This window comes from Somniosus microcephalus, unplaced genomic scaffold (genome assembly GCF_052327205.1).
Source record: "Somniosus microcephalus isolate GS21.2 unplaced genomic scaffold, FLI_Smic_1.0 unresolved_chr4, whole genome shotgun sequence".
NCBI lineage: Eukaryota > Metazoa > Chordata > Chondrichthyes > Squaliformes > Somniosidae > Somniosus > Somniosus microcephalus.
In genome coordinates this window covers 3,478,779-3,493,708 of record NW_028225182.1, presented here as the reverse complement: position 1 = coordinate 3,493,708, position 14,930 = coordinate 3,478,779, and the positions used below count along the sequence as shown (strand labels likewise).

Here is a 14,930-nt window from a genome sequence, read left to right as displayed (position 1 = left end):
TTTGTTTCCTTAACCCGGAATAACCTTACCCAACAAAAAGTTATCGCCAGTAGCGGCAATCTTGAGCCTGAATCCAGCTGCACTCCCGGATCCAGACAGAAAAGGCTTCTCACTGACGGCCACCCTGCAGATTAATGAATTACATTTCTGAATTTCAGGGATTCGGAGATTCCAGGATTTAAAAGGGAACAAACGATGAAATGGGCCTCACTGTGGATCAGTTTTCTCTCACTCAGAGGTATCTGACTAGTGAAGTTAAATAAAGAACAAGGGAGGAGCCGCTGTAGCCCTATTGACAGGAGAATAAACTAGCCATACATCTCTCACGTTTCCCAATTCTAACAGAAGTGTAATCGACTTGAAACGTTCACTCTGTTTCTTTATCCACATATACTGCCTGACCTCTTGAGAAGTTCCACCATTTTCCGTTTCTATTTGAGATTTACAGCATTTGCAATAATTTTCTTTTGTCACTTAAAATATACCCGCTGGTTGTTCATCCACAGCAGCATAAAACATAATGTTCCCGCCCGGGCTCGAACCGGAGACTTTTCGCGTGTAAAACGAACATGAAAACCACTACACTACGGGAACTGCTGGGTCCGTATCTTCAACAGAGGGGAACTGACCAGTGAAGCCCCTCTGTGCTGATTGGTTCAGCTGAAACAGCATCAGTCAATATAAAGGAGGAGCTCACAAATATCAGGCGCAGTGCAGTCTGGTCAACGTCAGCCCCTCCTTTGTTATTCAACAGAGGAAGAAGAGACATGAGCGGGAGTCAAACGTCACAAACTTTTATTAAAGCTACAAGTACGAGTAACACATACTTCCAAATCGTTTCACTGAAAACTTCTTTCATTGATGAAAAAGCTGACTGCGTTGAATCTGAAAATGTGCACTTGGCGATATTTTGTTCACTACTGATTCTATTATCTGTGGGCTATGCCGCAGCGGTTGGTGTAATGTACATGTTATCATGTTCGCCTCGCACGCGAATTGTCCCGGGTTCGAGCCCGGGCGGGAAACATTTACTATTCGCCAGGATTTCGTTATGTGCAGTGAACGATCCTGTTCACTTTAAATAAAGTTGCGCCAAATTTCTGCTTTCATAAGCAATTAGCAATTTAATCGAGATTCCAAAAATACAATGTGTAAAATGAGATATGGTTAACAGTTGATAACTTACAAAGGGGAAAATGCGTCATTGAAGAGCGTTTACGCCTTTTTTGCATTCTGTAAATTATGGTAATCGGTTATTAAAGGGTGATTGCAAAAGATTCAACTGCAAGTTGAATAGTGGCCGGCGACACGAGTGCTCGTTTGGGATTTGAACCGTGGGCTTCTCGGAAATTTAAACAAACACCGAAGCGAAAATTGGACTACCGAGAATGCCGCTTCAAAGCCTAGCCAGGTGAGGAGCTAACCATTGTAAAGCCATCGTGTGTGTGTGGCTATTCTTGATGAGCAGAGCAGACCGAAAGAGTGACTTTGCCTTTTCGACCTGTCTTCTGAAGCGCCGCCCGGTCCCACTCCTACAGTTAATGAGCTGTTAGGATGTTAATGTATCCGGGCTGCAGGAGGCCACCCCAGGCGCAGCAGAGGAGTCCCTGCATTAGTTCTCCTTGGAAACAATATTTTCCCCTTCGCTCTTCCTCTTCTCTATATCCCTGTGCAGTTTCCTGAATCATAACAGGGTGGGGACATTTTTAGAGACGCGCTTTTTTTTATTACTTATTGAAAGGACAGCCAGACAGACCGATTAAAACTGCAATTTGAATCCTGTCGCCGACCTTGTGTTTTCCTATTAATCTGTGTTGTTCTGCTTTCCACATTCTCAATGAGAAAGTCGCCGGCCTCGATTTTTAAATATAATAATGCCCAGCTCGTCAAATAGCGACACGCGAGTGGGAGATTCCCTAAATCAGCGCCAACTTTCCCCAAATCCTCCTTACAGTACCGCAACCCAAACTGTGTCCTTTTTGGGAAATATTATTGAGAATTACTTCACTCATTGTAATGCTGCCATTTGAATGGCATAATTCGCCTGTCAATGCGCATTTTATTTATACTGAACCAAGCATGCAAATTATTCCAGTTTTCATAATCACTAAACTTGAATGGAGAAAAGCCATTAAAAGGCATCTACCCACTTTCGAACCATTGAGTTTTCGTGCGTTAGCGGAATGCGATAACCACAACACACCGAAAACCCTCCAGCACTCGGGTGCATTGTATTGCAGTGACTCCATAGGAAGAGGAGGAGGCCATTCAGCCCCTCGAGCCTGTTGCGCCATTCAATTAAATCAGAGCTGATCTGTATCTTCACTCCATCTACCCGCTTTGGTTACGTAACCCTGAATACGCTTACCCAACAAAAATCGATCGACAGTACCGGCAATCTTCAGCCGGAAGCCATCACCTCTCCCGCATCCAGACAGAAACGGTTTCTTACTGACTGCCACCCTGCAGATTCATGGATTACATTTCTGAACTTCAGCGATTCGGAGACTCCAGTGTTTAAAAGTGAACATAAGATGAAATGGGTCTCACTGTGGATCGGTTTTCTCTCACTCGAAGTTATCTATTCAGTGAAGTGAAATAAAGAACAATTAAAGAACAAGGGAGAAGCCGTTGTGGCCCTTTTGACAGGAGGATAAATTCACCTCTGGTTGTTCGCCAAACCTCGAACGTGACAACCGCTACACTGCGGACACCCCGGCTCTATAGCAGCAGAGGGGACCTGACTCAGTGAACTCCCTCTGTGCTGATCGGCAATGTGTTGCCTCACTATAAACAACTTCTGTCCCACACTGAAAGCTCTCAGTCCTTCTTCTCCGCTGCCCTTTACAAAAAATGTCACTGATTCCCCCCGCACACCCCTAACGTGTTCTCTTCCGCACCCACACAGTGGGGCCGCTCAGCCTCCCCCTGCCTGATCACGATCAGCCATGTCACCCAGTTTGTAATATTAAACCCAGAACAAGCGCCCCGCAAAGAGTGTCTGTAACCTAAATCTGTAACAGAAAGTACTGGGTTTATTAACGGTGATGCAAGCAATTATAACTCGTCTCACAGACTAGAATTACTTTTATACAGTGAACTGTAGCCAAATCTTTTGTCACGCTGAATTCCTTGATTAAGAATCATAACCGGGTGAGTTCCAGTCGACCACCAGGGACCAGCTATGATTCTTGTATATATATATATATATATATCAACCTGAATATGATTGGGAGCTGTCTAGACCTCGTGTCGCAACGGTAGTGCGCCTGATCCCGAGGCTGCGTGTTCAAATGACGTCGGGGTCATGGTTGCTTTGCAGCTCATATGAGTCTGGATAATTAATATATTAATGGTTATCTCACAACAATGAGAACTTGAATTAGATGTATTTTATTAGATTGGTTTCTGGGATGTAGGTCTCGCTGGCAAGGCCAGCATTTATTGCCCATCCCTGAGGTGCTGGTCAGCCACTGTAGTCGCCTTTCACCACTTACAGAACTACATCATAGAATCAGAGTATGGATACAGCATAAAAAGAGGCCATTCGGCCCGTCCAGCCCGTGCCGGCTCTCTGCAAGAGCCCTTCAGCTAGTCCCACTCCCCCGTCCTTTCCCCGTAGGCCTGCACACTTTATTCCTTCAGTTACTTATCCAATATTTACATGTATCGGTATTATTTATTCATTTATTTGGGTGAAGCTGTCTCATTCAAAAATATGTTCTGGCTATTTATTTCTGTCTTACTTTTAAATTACACGCAAATGACTTTATGCAGAACACCGATACACACAAATACATTGATCAATAACACACAGATACATTTACATTTATTCATCACCAGCGCAATGATACACCCAAAATCCATTTAGAAGAATCACAGTTTCAAACACAGATATTTATATATTAATATCCTGAAGTATGTTATAAAAATAAAGAAAATAAATGTACAACTGACTCCAGTATTTTTACATGGATGTGTAACCTTTAGGTCGATGACCTTTCACCATTAATTCTCTATATACATATATAGAACTGGAAGATGCCAGCGCGCCGTGTGAGATTACATTTGATTTGTGGCTCTTGTACAGCCGGTATGATGGAAATAGAAGAGGTTCGAGCACTTAATGAGGTTTCCAATGAAGATAGATGCACCCCAATAAATGGCAAAATATTTCAGATATAATGTAAATAGATCTATAAGCCGCAGAGTCATGAAATGCTTTACATGTAAACATGCGAAATTAATTTGTATCCAATACAGATTGACTCATTCTAATTATGATTATTGCGTCACCTAACTTCAGTGTTCCCTGGCAGTCTCATGATTAGAATTCGGCGCTCTTACTGTCCGGGTTCCAATTCCCGGTCAGGGAAGTCATTTTTATAACATTTTTTTCTTAAATTAAACTAATTTTGTTTCAACTCTAACAGGCATCTAACCTGGAAAATTGTCTTAATTATTATTAATTAACCGATAATCTTAATTTACAGAATGACATAAATGCTAAAGATACTTCACTAACATATATTGTGCTTTCTATGTGATGAACTGTTATGCATATCTTATTTTACACCATGGCCCGGATTTTACGGTGCTTCCTACAGCAAATGCACCGCATAGGCTATTGTACGCCTTCAGAACGACTACACAAGTGCCAGGTATCCGCATGCCCAGAATTTGCGATCTGTCAAGTTTCGCTTTGACAGATTCACCGCATCCGCTACAACATCACTTTTGCTGTCACAGAGTTGGGCTAACTACTGTCCAGCGAATGCCCAGAAAACCCTTACACCTGATAATAGCAGGGATAAGGCTTTCTTTTACCGTCGTAAGGGTTAAAATCAATATTAAAATATATTTTTAAAGTGATATAAACATACACTTACATTTAAAATTCGTTTAGGTAAATTTTGTTACGTTTTAAAATGTTACATTTATATTTCAAAACATTCAATTTGAATTTTAAATCATAGATTCATAGAATTATAGATGATACGGCACAGAAGGAGGTCATGCAGCCCATTGTGTCTGCACTGGCCCTTTGAAAGAGCTCTTCAAATAGTCCCACTCCACTGCTTTTCCCCATAGTCCTGCAAATTTCTCGTTTACAATTATTTATTCAATTCACTTTGGAAAGTTACTATTGCGTCTGCTCCACCGCCCTTTCAGGCAGTGCATTTCCGATCACAACAACTGGCTGTGGTAAAAAAAAAACTCATCTCCCCTCTGGTACTTTTGCCGGTTAGGTTCAATTAGTCTCCTCCAGTTACCGACCCTCCTGCACTGGAAACAGATTCTCCTTATTTACTCTTATCAAAACATCTTGTAAATTGAAAAACCTCGATTAAATTTCCTCTTAACCTTCTGCAGGAAACAATTCCAGCTTCTCAGTCTCTCAACATCACTGAAGTCAACTCATCCCTGGGACCACTCGCTCTTTGTGTTGTCTCTCTTTCTTTGTTTCTATCTGTCTCTCTCTTTGTCTCTGCCTCTCTCTTTGTCCCTGTCTCTCTCTCTGTCTGTCTGTCCCTTCTGTCTCTTTCTCACTCTGTTCACAGGTCCATTCTAGTTCTGATCAAACACCGCAGCTCTCAGTTCCTCATTAGTATACTGGTGAGTATCCCGCCTGTCACGCGGGAGACCGGCGTTCAATTCCCCGACGGGGAGGATTTTATTTTTTAACAACCCCAATTTTAAAGTTCTTCCCAGCTCCTTGAAATGCTCCTTGGAAAAGTTCAAGTGAAATAATTTTAAAAGATTTACTGGCATATGAATAACTGTATATAAAGTCCCTGCACCTGTTCCTCGTTGGAATCGTGCTCGCCCTCTATTTCCCTCTCACTGTTCTGTGGGACAGAGAGGAGTCATAACGGCACAGAATGAGACCATTGAATGCTTAATTAAATTCATTTATTTTGAACATGTGACCATTTATTCTTACTTCCGTGGTGTGAAATGTTATTTATTTGGAGATTTCTATTATGCTTATGGGATTCCGTACATAAAGCATCATAGGAATCCCCCTGTTAGATTGGTTGGCCTGGCCAACGTGAATCCAGGGATGCTGCCGAACCGTGAGCGCCAATGGTACGCTAGCAGGCCAAAGACCGCAAGTGTGCAAAACTCCGGAGACACCAGTTAATTGGGATTTGTTTCTTGGTTCGGAGGCGTAAGCCGGAGCCAAATCTCTGATCGCAATTTCAAGGCCCGTCTTATTTCAGGAGGCTGGTTTAAAATGTTCATTACTTACGACATCAGGAATCTGGGGCAAATTTTGTTCAATATAACCAGACCGGTTATTGCGCAGAATAAAAATATTCCACTCGAACATATCCACCCGGGCTCGATTTGGGAACTGTTCATGTAGGAGGCGAACATGATAGTCGCTGCACTACAGAAACCGGAGCGTTAGTGTCCACGGAAAAGCGAATCAGCAGCGAACATAAAATCTCATGGTGATCATTTTCAGATTCAATGCAGTCAGCCATTAAATAAAGTGAAATAATTTTACAGTGAAATGATTTGGAAGTGTTACTCGTATCTGTGCCTTTAATTAAAGTTTGTGGCGTCTGACTCCCGCTCATGTCTCTGAATAAGAAAGGAGGGGCTTGACGTTGACCAGACTGCACTGTGCCTGATGTTTGTGAGCTCATCCTTTATATTGAGCGGTTTCTCATCCTTTGATCGGCGTCAGCATCAGTTCAGCGGTAACTTCGCAGCCTTAACTTAATTGTCAGCTCGAACCCTCTCTCACCACGGGCGTTGTATGGTGATTTTATAGTCATATTCAATATCCAATCTTCTACACCGAAAAAAATTGTAGCTGTGATTTTAAACCTATGCTGCGTGATTCATAGCGATCACTTTTAAATGATTCAGAAAACCAGTCCTTTCACCTCCGCAACACGATTTCGATTCCTGGTCAGGAAAGTGACTTTTATAACACAGTTTTTAAATCACAACCTGATGAAATTGATTACATTCAGCTGATTTGAAAAAATGAGAATTGTATAAATTTCCATTACTTACCCCATAACTTTCATTTGCAGAACGAAAGAATTAATAGCTTTGCACCATTTAAAATTATTCTGTGTGTCTATTCTTCCTACCAAAGTGAATAACCTCACATTTCCCTACATTATATTCCATCTGCCACCTTCTTGCCCGCCCACTCACTTAATCTGTCTATATCCCATTGTAGGCTCTTTGTGTCCTTCTCACAGCTTACTTTCCCACCTAGCTTTGTATCATCAGAAATCTTGGATACATTACACTCTGTCCCTTCATCTAAGTCAGTAATATAGACTGTAAATAGCTGAAGCATGCGCACTTGATCCTTGCGGCACCCCACTAGTTACAGCCTGCCAATCTGAAAATGACCCGATAATTCCTACTCTCTATTTTCTGTCCATTAACCAAACCTCTATTCTTGCTAATACATTACCTCCAGTCCCATGAGCCTTTATCTTGTGTAACACGCTTTTACGTGTTTGCTTATCGAATGCCTTTTGGAAATCCAAATATGCTGCCTCCACTGGTACCCCTTATAGTTCCAATGAATGCCTGAAGCAGAACATCCCGTTGTGTGAATGGAGCCTGTTTGTCGGACAAGGCTACATGTAAGGAAGGAGTGTGGTAAGGAGATAAGGGAAGTGATACTCTGGTAACAAGGTCGGGTAATAAAAATAGAAAGTGCTGGAAACACTCAACAGGTCAGGCAGCAGCTGTGGAGAGAGAAGCAGATTTAACGTTTCCAGTCGAAAACCTTCCATCAGAAGGAGGGCAGTTGTGTTAGGTTACACTATTAAACGTGCACATTGTCACGTAGTAGAGGCAAGGAAAATATATCAAAAGTTTGGAACAGATACTTTAGAATTCGTTAAAGGTTTGATTAACTTGTATATCGAACTCGGAACTATAACGTGTTGGAGTTCCTCGGCTAAAATTCGCAAAGATATGTTTAAGAGCTGTTGTTAATTATACTTCTAATTATCGCATGATTAATAAGTCTGACATTTACGGTTGCGAACCCTTTTACTGCACTGCGCGTTCTCCAGCTGAGCTCGGAGCATCGTCCCCTTCAATCCATCGCTCACAGTGACTGTTCCATTCAGCATTTCTTTTCCCTGGGCCTTGGTGAAATTTCATAGATTGAAAGCGACGCCTCTCAACCCCAAGCTCGTCACCGACTTGCTAACCGCTGCACAGCGACCACACTCTGCTCCCGTGAGATGGAGGCCCAGGAGCTGTTTCAAGCTCGAGTGCAGTTACAAGCAGAACTCATTCAAAGAAAGTCCACATCATTGAGGCGCCTGAGTCTTTGCACCGAACTCTATCCCAAAGAGTTGGGTTTAAAGTGGGGATGATTTGGGCACATTTTCCCAACATTACAACACTTCAAAGGGACTTCAATGGGGGTAAAGCCCTTTGGGACGTCCTGAGTTCGTGAAAAGCTCTGTATCAAAGCCAATGTTTTGTTTTCCAGAAGTTCGAACAGCAAGTTCATAATTCGCGGGCAAAATAAGGGCTCGTCCGGGATCTCCCGCAAGTTTCAACCAATAACACCGAAGCGAGAATCATACCAATGAGCCAACTGATAAATTTGACTGGAGATAAGAGGTAAGCATTGTAAAACCATTTTGTTTGTGTGGTTGTTCTTGATGAGCAGAGCACTTAAGACCGAGACAGTGACTTTGCCTTTTCGAACTGTCTACTGATGCGCCGCCCGGGCCCACTGCTACAGTTAATGAGCTGTAGTTGAATATTGGATGGGATAAAAATTGATAAAGAGGAGGTACTAGAAAGCTGGCTGTACCAGGACCAGTTGAAATGGATCCTAGGATGCTGAGGGGAGTAAAGGTGGGAATTACGGAGGTACTGACCATAATCTTCCAAAACTCATTGGATATGGGGTGGTGCTAGACGTCTGGAGAATTGCAAATGTTACACCCTTGTTGAAAAAAGTGTATAAGGTTCAACCCAGCAACTACACGCCAGTCAGCTTAACGTCGGTAGTGAAGAAGCTTTTAGAAAGGATAACCCTGCACAAAATGACCAGTCACTTGGACAAGTGTGGATTAATTAAGGAAAGTCTGCTCGGATTTGTTAAACGCAAATCGTCTTTTCCCAACTTGATTGAATTTTTTGATGAGGTGAAAGAGAGGGTTGATGAGGGAAATTCATTTGATGTGGTGGACATGGACTTCCAAAAGGCATTTGATAAAGTGCCACGTAACAGGCTTGCCGGCAAAGCTGAAGCACATGTAATAAAAGGGACAGTGGCAGCATGGATGTCAAATTGGCTAAGTGACAGGAAACAGAGAGTAGTGCTGAACTGTTGTTTCTCTGACTGGAGGAACGTACACAGTGGTGTTCCCCAGGGGTCGGTACTAGGAGCCTGCTCCGTCATTCAATGAGATCATGGCTGATCATCCAAATTCAGTACCCTGTGCCAAGCCTTCTCCCCATATCCCTTGATCCCGTTAGCCTTAAGAAATATATCTAACTCAGTGAAGTGAAATAAAGAGCAATTAAAGAACAAGGTAGAAGCCGCTGTGGCCCATTTGACAGGAGAATAAATTCGCCTCCAGTTGATCGCCACAGCAAGTTTAAAACATATATGTTTCCACCCAGGCTTGAATTTGATAACCGCTACAATGTGGAAATCACCGGCTCTGCAGCAGCAGCAGAGTGGTACTGAGTCAGTTAACGCGCTCTGTGCGGATCGGCAATGTGTTGCCTCACTTTAAACACCTTCTGTCCCACACTGAATGCTCTCAGTCCTTCTACCCCACTGCCCTTTACAAAAAATTTCACTAATTCCCCCACACACCCCTAACATGAATCCTTCCACATCCTGACAGTGGGGCCGCTGAAGCTCCCACTGCCTCCCCGCGATCAGCGATCTCACCCAGTTTGTAAAATTAAACGCGGAACAAATGTCACGCAAAGAGCGTTTGTAACCAAAATCTGTAACAGAAAGTGATGGATTTATTAGCCAAGATTAAAGCAATTATTACTCGTCTCAAAGACTTGAATTATCTTTCTGCAATGCACTGTTCCCAAATCTTATGTCAAGGTGAATTCCTTGATTGTGAATCGAAAGCAAATGAGTGTCATTCGACCACCACGGACCAGGTATGATACTTCTGTATATATGAACCTGAATACACAAAGAAAGCTGTCGAGACCTCGTGGCGCAACGGTAACGTGTCTGACTCCAGATCATAGAGTCATAGAGTCATAGAGTTTTACAGCACAGAAAGAGGCCCTTCGGCCCATCGTGTCTGCGCCGTCCATCAATCCCTGTCCAGTCTAATCCCACTTTCCAGCATTTGGTCCATAGCCTTGTATGCAATGGCATTTCAAGTGCTCATCCAAATGCTTCTTGAATGTTGTGAGGGTTCCTGCCTCTACCATCCTTTCAGGCAGTGAGTTCCAGATTCCAACCACCCTCTGGGAGAAAAAGTTCCTCCTCAAATCCCCTCTAAATCTCCTGCCCCTTACCCTGAATCTATGCCCCCTTGTTATTGACCCCCCGACTAAGGGGAAAAGTTCCTCTTTATCTACCCTATCTATGCCCCTCATCATTTTGTACACCTCAATCAGGTCCCCCCTCAGCCTTCTTTGCTCCAAGGAAAACAACCCCAGCCTGTTTAGCCTTTCTTCATAGCTGAGGCGCTCCATCCCAGGTAACATCCTGGTGAATCTTCTCTGCACCCTCTCCAAAGCAATCACATCCTTCCTATAGTGAGGCGACCAGAACTGCACACAGTACTCCAGCTGTGGCCTCACCAGCGTTTTGTACAGCTCCATCATAACCTCCCTGCTCTTATATTCTATGCCTTGTCTAATGAAGGCAAGTATCCCATATGCCTTTTTAACCACCTTATCTACCTGTTCCGCTGCCTTCAGGGATCTATGTACATGTACACCAAGGTCCCTCTGACCCTTTGTACTTCCTAGGGTCCTACCACTCATTGTGTATTCCCTTGCCTTATTTGTCCATCCAAAATGCATCACCTCGCACTTTTCAGGGTTAAATTCCATTTGCCACTTTTCCGCCCATCTGACCAACCCATTTATATCGTCCTGTAGCCTGAGGCTTTCCTCCTCGCAATTTACCACCCCATCAATTTTCGTGTCATCTGCGAACTTACTGATCATAGCTTTTACATTCTCATCCAAATCATTTATGCAGATCACAAACAGCAAGGGACCCAGCACCGATCCCTGAGATACCCCACTGGACACAGGCTTCCAGTCACAAAAGCAACCTTCGACCATCACCCTCTGCCTCCTGCCACTCAGCCAGTTTAGGATCCAACGCGTCAAGGCACCCTGGATCCCATGGGCTCTTAACTTCTTGACCAGTCTCCTATGCGGGACTTTGTCAAAAGCTTTACTGAAGTCCATGTAAACCACATCCACAGCATTTCCCTCATTCACACACCTAGTCACCCCTCGAAAAATTCAATCAGATTGGTCAGACATGATTTACCCTTGACAAAGCCATGCTGACTATCCCCGATTAATCCTTGCCTCTCCAGGTGGTGACTAATTTTGTCCCTCAGAATTTTTTCCAATAATTTCCCTACCACAGATGTTAGGCTCACTGGCCTGTAATTCCCTGGTTTATCCCTGCTACCCTTCTTGAATAATGGTACTACGTTAGCTGTTCTCCAGTCCTCTGGTACATCCCCTGTGGCCAGAGAGGTTCTGAAAATTTGTGTCAGAGCCCCTGCAATCTCCTCCTTTGCCTTACACAACAGCCTGGGATACATCTCGTCCGGGCCTGGGGATTTATCCACTTTTTGGCCTGCTAAAACCGCTAGTACCTCCTCCCTCTCGATGCTAATATGTTCAAGTATGTCACAGTCCCCTTGCCCGATTTCTATGTCTACATCGTCTTTCTCCATAGTGAACACAGATGCAAAAAATTCATTTAAAACCCCGCCTACATCATCTGGCTCTACACACAGATTGCCACTTTGGTCCCTAATCGGCCCAACCCTTTCCCTGGTTATCCGCTTGCCCTTAATATACTTATAAAACATCTTAGGATTTTCCTTTATTTTGCTCACCAGTGTTATTTCATGGCCCCTCCTCGCCCTCCTAATTTCTCTTTTAAGTATGCCCCTGCACTTCTTATACTCCTCTAGGGCTTCCTCCATCTTTAGTATTTTGTAATTGCCAAAAGCCCCCCTTTTTTTCCTAATGCATTTTTGTATATCCCTTGTCATCCAAGGTTCCCTTTGCTTGTTGGTCCCACCCTTGACCTTTACAGGAACATGTTGGCGTTGTACTCTCTCTATTTCCCTTCTGAAAGTCTCCCACTGTTTTGATGTGGAGTTTCCTATAAGCAGCTGCTCCCAGTCCACTTTGGCCAGATCCTGCCTTATCATATTAAAATTGGCCTTCCCCCAATTTAGAACCCTTATTTCCGGGCCGTCTTTGTCTTCATCCATGACCACCTTAAATCTCACCGAATTATGGTCACTGTCGCCAAAATGCTCTCCTACTGACACTTCCACCACTTGCCCGGCTACATTCCCTAGAATTAGGTCCAGTACCGCCCCCTCTCTTGTAGGACTTTCTACATGTTGGCTCAAAAAGCTCTCCTGGATGCACTTTAAGAATTCTGCACTCTCCAAGCCTGTCACACTCTGGCTATCCCTATTAATATTGGGGAAGTTGAAATCCCCCACTATTATTACCCTATTATTTTCGCACTTCTCTGAGATTTGCCTACATATCTGTTCCTCTATCTCCCCCTGACTGTTTGGGGGCCTATAGTACACTCCCAGCAAAGTGCTTGCCCCCTTTTTGTTTTTAAGTTGTACCCATATGGCCTCATTAGAGGAACCCGCTAATATATCGTCCCTCCTTACAGCAGTAATTGACTCCTTAATTAATATTGCAACACCCCCTCCCATTTTACACCCACCTCTGCCTCGCCTGAAGATTCTATACCCCGCAATATTGAGCTCCCAGTCCTGACCCTCCCTCAAACATGTCCCCGTGATAGCAACAATATCGCACTCCCATGTGTTCAACAACAACTTCAGTTCATCCACCTTATTTGCAAGACTCCTTGCATTAAAATAAATGCCTTCCAGCCCAGCCATATTCCATTTTGCCTTCACATATTTGCTCTGCCTTCCCAGCTGACTTGTTTTTTCCTCCGTATTTGGCTGTAAATCACCCCCTACTATAGCTCCACTCTGTATCCCATCCCCCTGCCAAGTTAGTTTAAACCCCCCCCCCCAGCAGTGCTAGCAAACCTCCCCGCAAGGATATTGGTTCCCCTCTGGTTCAGGTGTAAACCGTCCGACTTGTACAAGTCCCACCTTTCCCAGAAGCCGACCCAGTGATCCAGGAAACAAAAGCCCTCCCTGCTGCACCATCCCTTTAGCCACGCATTCATCTGTTCTATCTTCCTATTCCTATACTCACTAGCACGTGGCACCGGGAGTAATCCAGAGATTACAACCATTGAGGTCCTGCTCCTTAATCTTCCACCTAGCTCCCTAAATTCTTGCTGCAGGACCTCATCCCTCTTTTTACCTATGTCGTTGGTACCAATGTGGACCACGACCTCTGGCTGTTCACCCTCCCCCGCCAGAATGCCCTGCAGCCGCTCAGTGACATCCTTGACCCTGGCACCAGGGAGGCAACAAACCATCCTGGATTCACGTCTATGGCCACAGAAACGCCTATCTGTTCCCCTTACTATAGAATCCCCTACCACTATTGCTCTCCCACTCTTTTTCCTCCCTTCCTGGGCAGCAGGTGCACCCCCAGTGCCAGGAAGTTGGCTGTTGTTGCCTTCCCCTGGTGAGTCATCCCCCTCAACAGTATCCAAATTGGTACACCTGGTATCAGAAGGCTGCGTGTTCAAATCACGTCGGGGTCACTCTTCTTTTACAACTCATATCAGTCTGGACAATTAATATCTTAATTGTTAACTCACAACAATGAGAAATTGTATCAGATGAATGTTTTATATTGGTTAGATGTAGGTCGCGCTGGCATTTATTGCCAATGCCTGAGGTGATGGTGTGTCACTGTAGTCGCCTTTCACCACTTACAGATCTACATCATAGAATCAGAGAATGGATACAGCACAGAAGGAGGCCATTCGGCCCATCCAGCCCATGCCGGCTCTCTGCAAGAGCCCTTCAGCTAGTCCCACTCCGCCGCCCTCTCCCCGTAGCCCTGCACATTTTATTTCCTTCAGGCACTTATCCAAGATTTACATGCATCTGCGTTATGTATTCATTTATTTGAGTGAATCTGCCTCATTCAAAAAGAATGTTCTGGCTATTTATGTCTGTCTTACCTTTAAATGCCACGCAAATACATTTATACAGAACACCAATACACACACATCCATTGAGAAATAACACACAGATACAATCACATTTCTTCATCAGCAGCCCACTGATATTCACAAAATCCATTTAGAAGAATCTCACTTTCAAACACAGATATTTATATATTGATAACCTGATGGATATGATAAAAGTCAAGAATATAAATGTACAACAGACACACAAAGGGAGACTGGATAGGCACTTGAGGGAAATAAACTTGCAGAGCTACGGGGATAGAGCGGTGGGAATGGGGCTGACTGGATTGCTCCACAGAGAGCCGGCACGGACTGGAAGGACCGAATGGCCTCCTTCCGTGCTGTTATGACTCTATGACTCAATGACATGCAAAGGATCGCACTCAGAACACAGACACTCGCTTGATATAGAAACATGCCACCCATGTACAAACAGTCACAGCTCATATTGTCACCCGAAGCTGGTTCCATTTCTGTGAAAAGTTATTTTGTAGAAATTCAATCATTTATTTAGCTCTGAGCATGTGATGAGCCTTTATCCCTAGCTCATTGTATTTTAGGAGCCTTGGTTTAAAAT

At 43.9% G+C, this 14,930-nt stretch overlaps 1 non-coding gene across 1 annotated transcript; it reads right to left on the bottom strand.

The window, feature by feature from the left end:
* Nucleotides 1–521: 521 nt before the first annotated feature.
* trnav-uac (transfer RNA valine (anticodon UAC)) lies at nucleotides 522–594 on the bottom strand. Its single transcript has one exon. It is a non-coding gene; the product is annotated as a tRNA-Val (tRNA).
* Nucleotides 595–14,930: the final 14,336 nt, after the last annotated feature.